The sequence below is a fragment of the Lissotriton vulgaris genome, chromosome 12 (assembly GCF_964263255.1).
Source record: "Lissotriton vulgaris chromosome 12, aLisVul1.2, whole genome shotgun sequence".
Classification (NCBI taxonomy): Eukaryota; Metazoa; Chordata; class Amphibia; order Caudata; family Salamandridae; genus Lissotriton; species Lissotriton vulgaris.
Window position 1 is genome coordinate 395,241,374 of NC_141700.1, and position 13,736 is coordinate 395,255,109.

Genomic DNA, 13,736 nt, shown 5'->3' on the forward strand with positions numbered 1-13,736 from the left:
ACTCGCGCTGAAGCCTGGCAGCAGTCGGCGGTTGAGAAAGGTCGAGGGAGGCTTCCCTGGCCCCCAGGCTCCTTGCTGTGACGTCCGCTGTGGCGCTTCTGCCTCCTCAGGACGGGGAAACGGCTACCTGAAGCTCCGACGCGATCGGCTCTCCTCAGTCGGCACTGCTCAGCTGGGCATGCGCGGTCGCGCTCACTCTCCTTCCGCTACTGCGCGCTGGCTCCCAGGGAGGTCGTCGTTCTCCACGGAGACGCTGCTCTGTCTCCTCTGGGCCTGCTCGATCCTAGGCCCCTCCTGCCTCCACAGAAGCGTTTATACGCTGGACATGCGCGGAAGCGCCTACCTCCTCACTTGACGTGGCCGGTGCCCCCGGGGTCCCGATGCCGATCGGAGCAGCGCCGCTGCTTCCTCCCAGTCACTTCTCACTTTGGCCTCACAGGAAGGATGTCCACACACGGCGCCCTCGCTCCTCAGGTCGCCAGGGTGCCACAGACACCCGCCTTCACTTCAGCTGCTCCACAACACCGGTAAGCACAGCGCTGGATAGGGGCAGCCAGGAATATCTTCAGTTAAGGATATCCTGAGAGGATTTTTAATGGAGCTCCAAGATAGGAGAGACTGCTTCCTCAAGTAGCTCGATTTCTGTGTCAGTAGTTGTTGTCTTGAGAGAGGGATCGGTCAAAGGCTGAAGGGGGAACAATCTTCTGAAGTAACTGTCAGCCTCAGTGACCAACTAGCTGCTCTCAGTGTGTCCACCTCCTCTCACCACTGCCTCACTCCTCTACTCTGGGGTCAGCACAAAATGGCTGCTGGTCACTGGCCTTATATAGGGTGGCCTGAGACCTGCAGAAGTCTCTAGTTAATTCCAGAAAGTTCCCTAATGTTACCCTATGGACCTGTCCTCCAGTAGTGTCCGTTATGGCAGTTGGTGGACACCATTTTAGATCTCTGGAGATCCCTAGATTTTCAAGGGGGATGACTAGGCCTCCCAAGTTATGAGGGAAAAATGGCGTCATCGCCAAGGAACACCTAACCCCCTGACAGCATTAAAAATTCCTGATGGACACATGTAAAAATAAAAATAGAAACTCTGGGAGGCTAAGGGGGACAAAAATAAATCATGGTGGTTAGAGTCTTCCCAGAAGCAGACAGGTCTAACACGCGTCCCCCCCAGCTGAAAGTGGGGAGAACTACCCAACCCCTTGGGAGTCCTCATCACTAAGGCGGAAATACCTGGATAGACCGTCTGCGTTGGCATGGTCCACCCCAGGTCGGTGTTCCACCCTAAAGTCCATTCCCTGTAGGGAGATGGACCACCTTAGCAACTTGGGATTCTCCCCCTTCATTTGCATCAGCCAACGAAGGGGGCGATGGTCAGTCTGAACTAGGAAGTGCGAACCAAACAGGTATGGTCGCAGCTTCTTCAGAGCCCAAACCACCGCAAAGGCTTCTCTCTCAATTGTACTCCACCTCCTTTCCCTGGGGAGTAGTCTCCTGGACAGGAAGACCACGGGTTGATCCAAGCCCTCATCATTTAGCTGCGATAACACTGCCCCAATGCCATGTTCTGACGCATCTGTTTGGACAATGAATTCTCTAGCAAAATCAGGGGCCTTGAGAATGGGAGCGGAACACAATGCTTGTTTCAAGGTCATGAAGGCTCGCTGGCAAGCCTCCGTCCAGACTACCCGTCGGGGTTGCTTCTTGGAAGTAAGCTCAGTGAGGGGGGCCACGATAGTGCCATACCCCTTCACGAAGCGACGGTAGTATCCAGTGAGGCCCAGGAAGGCTCGGACCTCTGTTTGAGTCTTGGGGGCTCCCAGGCGATGATAGCCTCAATCTTTGCCTGGAGGGGCTGCACCGTCCCTCTGCCCACCAAGTGACCTAGGTACACCACCGACCCCTGTCCGATCTGACACTTGCTGGCCTTGATTGTCAATCCAGCCTGTTGCAGGGCATGAAGAACAGCTTGCAGATGCTGCAAATGGTCCTCCCAACTGCTACTGAAGACAGCAATGTCGTCCAGGTATGCAGCAGAAAAAGCTTCCATTCCAGAAAGGACCCTGTTCACCAGCCGCTGAAAAGTGGCAGGGGCATTCTTGAGCCCAAAGGGCATCACACGAAATTGGTAGTGTCCCTCAGGTGTAGAGAAGGCTGACCTTTCCTTCGCCTCCTCGGTAAGGGAAATCTGCCAGTACCCTGAAGTTAGGTCAAAGGTACTTAAGTATTGAGCAGCTCCCAGCCGGTCAATAAGCTCATCCGCCCGTGGGATAGGATGTGCATCAGTTTTGGTCACTGAGTTCAAGCCTCGGTAGTCCACACAGAATCTCAATTCAGGTGTGGTGCCTGGTGGGGCAGCCTTTGGTACCAAAACCACCGGGCTAGACCAAGGGCTTCCAGAAGGTTCAATCACTCCCAGCTCCAGCATCTTGGCGACTTCACTCTTGATGCTAGCCTTCACCTTGTCCGACAGCCGGTAGATTTTAGACTTCACTGGTGGGCTGTCTCCTGTGTCCACGTCATGGGTACACAGGTGGGTCCTACCCGGGACAAGGGAGAACAGAGAAGAGAATTGCTCCAGTATCTGGCGGCAATCACTCTGCTGTTCAGGAGTTAGGGATGGCGAGAGAATTACTCCCTCCACCGACCCATCCTTTTCTTGGGACGAGAGAAGATCAGGGAGAGGTTCGCTTTCTTCTTCCTCTGCTCCATCGGTTACCATCATTAAGACAACCGCGGGCCTCTCATGATGTGGCTTGAGGCGATTGGCATGCAGCACCCTGTGGGGCTGCCTCGGGGCCTTAAGATCCACCAAGTAGGTGGACTTCCCCTTCTTTTCCAACACCTCAAAGGGGCCTGTCCAACGGTCCTGGAGGGCATTTAGCTCTCCAGGTTCCATCACCCACACCTTCTGTCCAGGCTCCAGTTCCACTGGGTGAGCGTTGTGGTCATACCACTCTTTCATAACTGCTTGGCTGGCCTCCAAGTTGTCTGAAGCTTGCTTCCACAGCTTAGCCATTTGGCTTCGGAAGGCCAGCATGTAGCTCACCACGTCCTGGGGAAGCTTCCTGGGAGTCCGTTCCCATCCGTCTTTCACCAGGCTGAGAGGTCCTCGTACAGGGTGCCCGTACAAAAGTTCAAAGGGGCTGAAGCCCACTCCCTTTTGTGGCACTTCCCTGTAAGAAAACAAGAGACAGGGTAGGAGGATGTCCCATTTCCTCCGCAGGCTCTCAGGTAGACTCCGTATCATACCTTTCAAGGTTTTGTTAAACCTTTCCACAAGACCATTGGTTTGTGGGTGATTAGGAGTGGTAAACCGATAGGTAACTCCGCACTCCTTCCACATAGCCCGCATGTAGGCTGAAAGGAAGTTAGTCCCCCTGTCGGACACAACCTCCTTGGGGAAACCCACTCGGGTAAAGATCCCCATCAGGGCCCTTGCCACCACAGGTGCAGTGATGGTCCTCAGAGGTATTGCCTCTGGGTACCGTGTGGCATGATCCACCAAAACCAGTATGAACCGGTGACCAGCTGAAGTTGGTGGATCCAATGGCCCTACAATGTCGATGCCCACCCTCTCAAAGGGGGTGCTAACGACAGGTAGTGGTTCCAGGGGAGCTTTAAGCTTCACTCCTGTTTTCCCACTAGCTTGGCAGGACACACACGTCCGACAATATGTATCAGACGCCACTTTCATTCGAGGCCAGTAGAAGTGGGGGACAAGCCGGGCAAAGGTCTTGTCCTGTCCTAGATGTCCTGCCAAGGGTATCTCATGAGCCAGTTCCAGTAGAAAGGCTCTAAAGCATTGAGGGACCACCAAGGCTCTGGCTGAACCGTGGCCAGGTGCCTTGGGCTCACTGTAGAGGAGTCCATCCTCCCAGTAAATCCGGTAGCTCCCTTCAATGTTTCCCGCTGCCTGGGCGTTGGCCTGTTGCCGCAGCCCCTCGAGAGTAGGACACTCTTTCTGAGCTTCACAGAATTCTTCCCGGGAAGGACCTCCCTCCACATGCCATTCAGTTGGGATGGGTAGGTTTTCCAGGGAAGCAACATTCTCCCCTGTGGACTCCAGATCCACCTCCGCAGGTGGTCCAGCTGTCTCACGAGGTGGAGACATCGAGGCAGGGTCCTCCGGCCTCTTGTCCTTCTCCTCTCTGGCAGCCGGCTGGGCCATTGTTCCAGGCTCCAGCGTAAGCAAACTTCCCCTTCGGGCAGTCGCTGACCTTGTGCTGACACAAGTCCAGTCAGGGGGTCCCAGCATCGCAGAGTGAGTCTGGTACTCCACCCTCCTCCAAGCATTGTGCTCCATATCATTCCCTAACAGGCAGTCAACAGGCACGGCAGGGCTTACGGCAACTCGAAGTGGACCTGCAACCCCTCCCCACTCAAAGGGAACCTCAGCCACAGGGTAGTGGCCCAATCTGCCGTCAGCCATTACGGCGGGATGGAGTACATCTGGGATGACCTGCTCTGGAGACACCAGCTGACTCCTTACCATAGTCATGCTGGCTCCTGTGTCTCTCAGAGCCTCCCCTCTACGGCCATTGATGGTGACCCACTGCTCATACTTAGTAGTGTTAGAGGGCAGCTGGGTCTTGGGAACCATCTCTTTATCTCCCAGGGACACTAAGGTGACACCCGCCCGCTCCCCCCATTAACCAAAGGCATCTCCTCCCCGAGCACTACACTAGTGATTCCCGGGGTTTTTCCTCCAGTGGGAGGGGGTGGTCTTTTTGGGCATCTCACATCTCCTTTATAGTGTCCCACACCACCACACTCAAAACAATGAACAACCCTTGGCTGCTGGCTTTGGCCAGGGGTAGGGTTGCGAGGGGGGTTACTCTTGGGGATGAATCCTCTGCCCCTTCCTTGCGAAGTATTTTGTGGCCCTTTTGAGAACTCCCTCTTAGTTTCCCCTCCCTCTTTCTTCTGGGGGGCTCCCTGTCCTTGCTTCTGGGAATTCCCTCCAGTCCCCTTAGTCGACACCCGGGTACTAACCCAGATGTCCGCCTCCTCAGCAAGCTTCCTGGGGCTGGTCAGCTTGCTGTCCACCAGATGCTGTCTTAGTTCGGGAAGACACTTCTCGAGTAGGTGTTCCTTGAGTATGAGGTCATATAGTCCCTCATAGTCTCCTACTTCGCTGCCTCTTACCCAACCCTCCAGGGCCTTCCTGGAGTAGTCCAAGAAATCTACCCAGTTTTGTGTGCCCAGCTTGTAGCTGCCCCGGAACTTTTGCCTATATTTCTCAGGGGTCAACCCAAACTTCTTGAGCAGCGCTGATTTCATAGCCGGATAGTAGGTCTGTTCACTCTGGTCAAGGGCCAACAAAGTATCCCTGCCAGTGGGGGGCATGTATTTGTATAACCCACCTCCCCAGTGGACTTCCAGAATCCCATGGGCCCTCAGCGAGACCTCGTAGGCGGCTAGCCATTTAGCAATGTCGTCACTGGGTACATAACAAGCCATAATATCTTTTGGTAGGTACGGTCTAGGTTCCCTGGTGTTGGTCTGGATATCGCTGCCACCATTCTCTGGTTTGGGGGTATGTAAGTTTAGGGCTTGCAAATCCATCTCCTTGATAGTCCGCTCATGCTCCAACCTCTTTTCCTCCCTCACCATGTCCATCCTGGCTAGTTCTATTCTCATCCTCCTCTCCTCCCTCCTATCTTCTAACTCGGCGTCGGTCAGGCCCCTCTCTGACACGCTACTGCCCACCCTGGAAGGTGTTCTAGGACCTGTTACAAGGTTCTCCCCTCCCGCCTGGTACAGTGTTGCGGTCTCTAGGACAGTGTCCTTGTCACTCTCTTCAGGATCTACCTCCTCCCCGGAATGAGCCTCTACCCATGCCTGGATACTGGCCAGCAGCTCAACTTTTCTGGCGCCTTTCTTGAAAAACACCCCCTGCTGCTGACACCATTCCTTCAATTGGGTCACAGTATAATTGTCTAGCTCTTCCACATTTATCTCCATTTCTATTTGAAGTATACAATGCTACACAGGAGAATCCACAAAGTGACCTGAGGTCAACCTCCACCCACCGCCAGAAGTAAATTTAGAAAAATCAAAAAATGTAAATTAGGAGGGCCGCAGGGAGAAAACTCCTGGTGAGGTCTCGTGGTTGGCACTGCGTTACTAATAAGGGAGTGTAAGTACAAATCCACTATCCCACCGCTGAAACACCAATTATGTTGGACCTAGATTACCCAAGCCTACATATGGTAGCTTGGCACAGTAGTGGTCTACAGCTAACTCAAGGCGTTGACTAAGTACTTACAAGTCTCACCCACAGTAACACAGTGATGAACCACTAAAATAAAGACACAACACCTCTGTTTGGAAAAATACTGTTACCTTTTATAAAAATAATATGTCTCTTTGGATTCAAGTTATACAAGATACAACATTAGTTTCTTTCAGGAGTAAACATTACACTTTTGCTTTGAGAAATTACTTTTCACTCTTCCTGCTGTGGAAAAAGGTCAGTAAACCACATTCTTTTGTCAAAGATTCCGTAATGAATAAAGGTAACTCCTTGGTTGGTTAAGAGAATCTCATTAGCTTCACACTCTGTGGGGTTACTTTACATTAATATACAATGTCACAATACTTCACCAATAAAGCTTACAGAAAGGAAGATGCAGTCGGACAGTGCAACACGTTTTTAAAGGTTCATTAACAGGTACATTACCCCACAGCTCTTAAGCACTGCTCGAATCAACAGCAAGACCTGGTTATAGATCTTCACAGCACCACCAACCCGTAATGTGACTAAAAGGGGAGACACAACAATATTAGCCAGGTTCCTCTCACTCTAATTTAAAGGCTCAAATGACTAAAAGGAGATCTACTTCTCCAATTTACCAAGAAACTACAAGGGTTTTTCCCCCAGGAACCCTGTAATTCCCTACACCGCTTCCTCCTCTTTGCTCCAGTTACTTATGGGACACTTTAGTTAGGATTAGGCTGAACACTAGCCCGTTTTCTCTGCTTAGGCTTCCTTGTGCAGTTCAGTCTATGTCCTAGTTGCAGCCCCACCGTCTTGTCTCCTTTCCCCGGTGCTGCTGCCTCCCGTCCCCACACTACCCGGCTTACTTGTAGGCTTCTGGGTGTGATGCGAGTGCTCTCCCCACTCGCGCTGAAGCCTGGCAGCAGTCGGCGGTTGAGAAAGGTCGAGGGAGGCTCCTTGCTGTGACGTCCGCTGTGGCGCTTCTGCCTCCTCAGGACGGGGAAACGGCTACCTGAAGCTCCGACGCGATCGGCTCTCCTCAGTCGGCACTGCTCAGCTGGGCATGCGCGGTCGCGCTCACTCTCCTTCCGCTTCTGCGCGCTGGCTCCCAGGGAGGTCGTCGTTCTTCACGGAGACGCTGCTCTGTCTCCTCTGGGCCTGCTCGATCCTAGGCCCCTCCTGCCTCCACAGAAGCGTTTATACGCTGGACATGCGCGGAAGCGCCTACCTCCTCACTTGACGCGGCCGGTGCCCCCGGGGTCCCGATGCCGATCGGAGCAGCGCCGCTGCTTCCTCCCAGTCACTTCTCACTTTGGCCTCACAGGAAGGATGTCCACACACGGCGCCCTCGCTCCTCAGGTCGCCAGGGTGCCACAGACACCCGCCTTCACTTCAGCTGCTCCACAACACCGGTAAGCACAGCGCTGGATAGGGGCAGCCAGGAATATCTTCAGTTAAGGATATCCTGAGAGGATTTTTAATGGAGCTCCAAGATAGGAGAGACTGCTTCCTCAAGTAGCTCGATTTCTGTGTCAGTAGTTGTTGTCTTGAGAGAGGGATCGGTCAAAGGCTGAAGGGGGAACAATCTTCTGAAGTAACTGTCAGCCTCAGTGACCAACTAGCTGCTCTCAGTGTGTCCACCTCCTCTCACCACTGCCTCACTCCTCTACTCTGGGGTCAGCACAAAATGGCTGCTGGTCACTGGCCTTATATAGGGTGGCCTGAGACCTGCAGAAGTCTCTAGTTAATTCCAGAAAGTTCCCTAATGTTACCCTATGGACCTGTCCTCCAGTAGTGTCCGTTATGGCAGTTGGTGGACACCATTTTAGATCTCTGGAGATCCCTAGATTTTCAAGGGGGATGACTAGGCCTCACAAGTTATGAGGGAAAAATGGCGTCATCGCCAAGGAACACCTAACCCCCTGACAGCATTAAAAATTCCTGATGGACACATGTAAAAATAAAAATAGAAACTCTGGGAGGCTAAGGGGGACAAAAATAAATCATGGTGGTTAGAGTCTTCCCAGAAGCAGACAGGTCTAACATATATCTTGTGCAACGAGTTTCAAATTAAAATCGAAATTTTGCCCCTTAATGCTCAAAGATAATATAGATATCTTCCACGACCGTGTTGTCACTCAACTCAAGGAACTTCAAATCAGAACTGCTAATCAAACCAAACGATATGACCACAGAGACAAAGAATACCACACTCTTATCAAAAAACTGAGAGCAAACAAGAACTTGGTGATCAGACAGTCTGATAAGGGGGGCAACGTGGTCCTTTGGCCACGTAAAATGTACTTAGAGGAAGCCCATAAGCATCTCAACGATAGAGAGTGCTATCGTCGTATTTCCACGCAAGAGGCATCTAATTCTAGGAATGAAATTTACCTCAAACTATCGGCGTGGAGAAGCAAGGGCCTCATCACAATGGATGAATATAAGTTCCTGAAAAAAGACCACCCGGTTATGCCGGTGATATATTTCATCCCTAAAGTACATAAGAACATACAACAACCCCCTGGCAGGCCCATAATATCTGCTTGTAATAGTTTACTGGAGAACATGAGCAGATATATCGACTACTTTCTACAGGAATATGTGAGGGGTCTGCCTTCTTTCATTCTTGACACCAGTGACTTACTGAGAAAGATCCAAGACTTCATATGGTGCCCCAACTATGTGCTTGTATCTATGGATGTTACATCGCTGTATACCAGCATATTCCATATTGATGGTTTGAGGGCTGTGCAACATTTTTTGGAGAAAAGAAATATATGTTTCCATGATCATTCTAAAATGTTGTTGGATATGATTAACATCTGTCTTGAGAACAACATCTTTCTCTTTGCCAATCAGTTGTTCATACAGACCAGGGGGGTGGCAATGGGGGCCTGCTTCTCTCCCAGTTACGCCTGTCTACATATGGGGTACTGGGAGGAGCAGGTCCTGAGGAAGAAATTTGCAACCGTTATGGACACCAAAGTTACACTTTGGTTAAGATATATAGATGACCTGGTTTTTGTATGGGATGGATCCGAGTCAGAGGTGACTCTGTTCATTGAAGAATTGAATACTAACAACTTGAACATACAATTTACGAGCACCCTGAGCAGAGTATCCATTGTATTTTTGGATGTGGAGTTATATGTTTGTGATAACAGCTTACATACCAGACTATACCGCAAACCCACAGCTGGGAATACACTGCTGCATGCTGGAAGCCATCACCCAGCACATCTGATACGCAGCATCCCTTATGGGGAGATGTTGCGTATCAGAAGGATCTGCAGCAGTGAGGAAGAGTGCCGGCTGGCACAATCAGCATGTAGGGCCCGATTTGTTGAGCGTGGCTACAAAACAGACACGATAGATAATGCAACTCACAGGGCTAATAGAATTGATAGAACTGCACTCCTGGGCTCAGGTAGTGTACAAACTAGCTCTGTTACTGTTGGCACTGATAGTGAGACAAGATTGATTATGGCATACAATAAACAGCATAAAAGTATCCATAAAATAATTAAAGATAACTGGCCTCTAGTCTCCTGTGATCCAGTGATTGGATCAGCCGTCAGCAAAAATCCTAGTATTACATATCGTAAAGCACACTCAATGAAGGACAGTCTGGTTTCTAGCAGCCCTGAAGTGGTGTCAGGTACATGGCTCAATGATAGTAAAGGCTTTTTGAGATGCTCGAGCTGTAAAGCATGTAAACATGGCATCAGCAAGACCGAGGTCTCTACTCCACTCTCACCCTTTCCAATTAAAATCCAACAAAAATTAAACTGTAAATCAGAATTTGTTGTGTACGTCTTGGAGTGCCCATGTGGCCTAAGATATGTTGGCAGCACCAGGCCACAGGTGCATAAGCGCATATTACAACATCTGCGAGCGATCACCCATGCAGATGCAGCTTACCCAGTGGCTAGGCACTTCGAGAGTAAACATGGAAAGGATGCATCCCTACTTAGGTATTTCGCGATTGACTGTGTTCCTCCCCAAAGGAGAGGCGTTGATAGGGAGTCCCTTTTAAGAAAACTTGAGACTCGCTATATAATCCTTTTGGATACTAAGGCACCGCTAGGCCTCAATACAGGGGAGGACTGCCACACGTACCCATGTCACTGTTAGAATCTTTGAGATGTTGCACTCGTAACAGTATTGATTGATTATGAACTGTGGATCATACATTAAGTTTGAATACCCTACATACCCTTTTTCCCTCCATGCCTAACAGATTATTTTCATTTAGATTTTAATTTTCACGCACTTGGTAGCACTTTTTTGCCATCAGCTTATGTTGCACAATTAGCATATTTTGCACAAGTATAATGTTTACATCTCTGGCTGGGACATATGCCCATTATGGCATTATTGCACTTTATTGATCTATGGGCTTCAATACACAATACCATGATCAAATGTGTTTATTAATTAATTACAATTTTAGTTATATCTTAATATTTATATAACTATTTATAGGCCTTCTTAACTTTTATATGAATTTTAAAAGTTTATCATTGCCAGTGCCATGTAAATATGTATGTATTAACTTGTATAGCAAAAGTGAAAACATTTTATATTGTGCATAATTTTATAATGTTTAATATATTAACATGTATTTATGATGCTAATTGTGTAACACTGTGAACAGTATACGGGCATTCATGCCGTAATTATTTGTCTCGAGGTTTAGAAACATTGACAGTATTTTTTCTGTTTCTAATACCATGTGATGGCACATTGCACTTTAAAAAGGGTGATCAGCCCTCGTGACGTTGTCATGTGATCAAGGCTATCTCTAGCCGAAACGCGTCATGGCGGACTGGTGCTGGGCTTAATACTAAAATAAAAATATTTGCACCAACTACGGGTCTTGCTGGTTCCTGTGTCCACTGTTCAGCTGAATGCTGTGTGTTGCCTAAATGAGCGCCACGTACCTCATATATATATATATATATATATATATATATATATATATATATATATATATATATATATATATATATATATATATATATATATATATATATATATGCAGGCTCCAGGATGTGTCCATCAGTTTGGTTCTGCACTCGACCAACAGCAGCAGAGAGTAGGACTCTCTTTAAGGTACAGGCGGTTGCCGCTTGAATCACTCCGTGTAGGTGTGCCTGACGCGTTTCGAAAGCTCCTCAGCTTTCTCTTCAGAGGCTTTCACGGAGATTCGCGCTCCCAATTTCAACAATGCATGCCCTCCAATAGGATGATGCTGTTGGCTGAGCATTGTGGGAGCGGTAGTTCTTATGTATGTGGATGAAGACTCAGGCAGGGGGGTCCGTCTTTAATCCCTGCTGTTACCCCACATGTTCGAAGAGGTGTCTTCTCCTCGAGTGGTCCCCTTCTTTCGGGGAGGTGCAAAACTCCACGGCAGGACGGCCGCATTAATATGCAGGCTCCAGGATGTGTCCATCAGTTTGGTTCTGCACTCGACCAACAGCAGCAGAGAGTAGGACTCTCTTTAAGGTACAGGCGGTTGCCGCTTGAATCACTCCGTGTAGGTGTGCCTGACGCGTTTTGAAAGCTCCTCAGCTTTCTCTTCAGAGGCTTTCACGGAGATTCGCGCTCCCAATTTCAACAATGCACGCCCTCCAATAGGATGATGCTGTTGGCTGAGCATTGTGGGAGCGGTAGTTCTTATGTATGTGGATGAAGACTCAGGCAGGGGGGTCCGTCTTTAATCCCTGCTGTTACCCCACATGTTCGAAGAGGTGTCTTCTCCTCGAGTGGTCCCCTTCTTTCGGGGAGGTGCAAAACTCCGCGGCAGGACGGCCGCGTTAATATGCAGGCTCCAGGATGTGTCCATCAGTTTGGTTCTGCACTCGACCAACAGCAGCAGAGAGTAGGACTCTCTTTAAGGTACAGGCGGTTGCCGCTTGAATCACTCCGTGTAGGTGTGCCTGACGCGTTTCGAAAGCTCCTCAGCTTTCTCTTCAGAGGCTTTCACGGAGATTCGCGCTCCCAATTTCAACAATGCACGCCCTCCAATAGGATGATGCTGTTGGCTGAGCATTGTGGGAGCGGTAGTTCTTATGTATGTGGATGAAGACTCAGGCAGGGGGGTCCGTCTTTAATCCCTGCTGTTACCCCACATGTTCGAAGAGGTGTCTTCTCCTCGAGTGGTCCCCTTCTTTCGGGGAGGTGCAAAACTCCGCGGCAGGACGGCCGCGTTAATATGCAGGCTCCAGGATGTGTCCATCAGTTTGGTTCTGCACTCGACCAACAGCAGCAGAGAGTAGGACTCTCTTTAAGGTACAGGCGGTTGCCGCTTGAATCACTCCGTGTAGGTGTGCCTGACGCGTTTCGAAAGCTCCTCAGCTTTCTCTTCAGAGGCTTTCACGGAGATTCGCGCTCCCAATTTCAACAATGCATGCCCTCCAATAGGATGATGCTGTTGGCTGAGCAATGTGGGAGCGGTAGTTCTTATGTATGTGGATGAAGACTCAGGCAGGGGGGTCCGTCTTTAATCCCTGCTGTTACCCCACATGTTCGAAGAGGTGTCTTCTCCTCGAGTGGTCCCCTTCTTTCGGGGAGGTGCAAAACTCCGCGGCAGGACGGCCGCGTTAATATGCAGGCTCCAGGATGTGTCCATCAGTTTGGTTCTGCACTCGACCAACAGCAGCAGAGAGTAGGACTCTCTTTAAGGTACAGGCGGTTGCCGCTTGAATCACTCCGTGTAGGTGTGCCTGACGCGTTTCGAAAGCTCCTCAGCTTTCTCTTCAGAGGCTTTCACGGAGATTCGCGCTCCCAATTTCAACAATGCACGCCCTCCAATAGGATGATGCTGTTGGCTGAGCATTGTGGGAGTGGTAGTTCTTATGTATGTGGATGAAGACTCAGGCAGGGGGGTCCGTCTTTAATCCCTGCTGTTACCCCACATGTTCGAAGAGGTGTCTTCTCCTCGAGTGGTCCCCTTCTTTCGGGGAGGTGCAAAACTCCGCGGCAGGACGGCCGCGTTAATATGCAGGCTCCAGGATGTGTCCATCAGTTTGGTTCTGCACTCGACCAACAGCAGCAGAGAGTAGGACTCTCTTTAAGGTACAGGCGGTTGCCGCTTGAATCACTCCGTGTAGGTGTGCCTGACGCGTTTCGAAAGCTCCTCAGCTTTCTCTTCAGAGGCTTTCACGGAGATTCGCGCTCCCAATTTCTACAATGCACGCCCTCCAATAGGATGATGCTGTTGGCTGAGCATTGTGGGAGCGGTAGTTCTTATGTATGTGGATGAAGACTCAGGCAGGGGGGTCCGTCTTTAATCCCTGCTGTTACCCCACATGTTGGAAGAGGTGTCTTCTCCTCGAGTGGTCCCCTTCTTTCGGGGAGGTGCAAAACTCCGCGGCAGGACGGCCGCGTTAATATGCAGGCTCCAGGATGTGTCCATCAGTTTGGTTCTGCACTCGACCAACAGCAGCAGAGAGTAGGACTCTCTTTAAGGTACAGGCGGTTGCCGCTTGAATCACTCCGTGTAGGT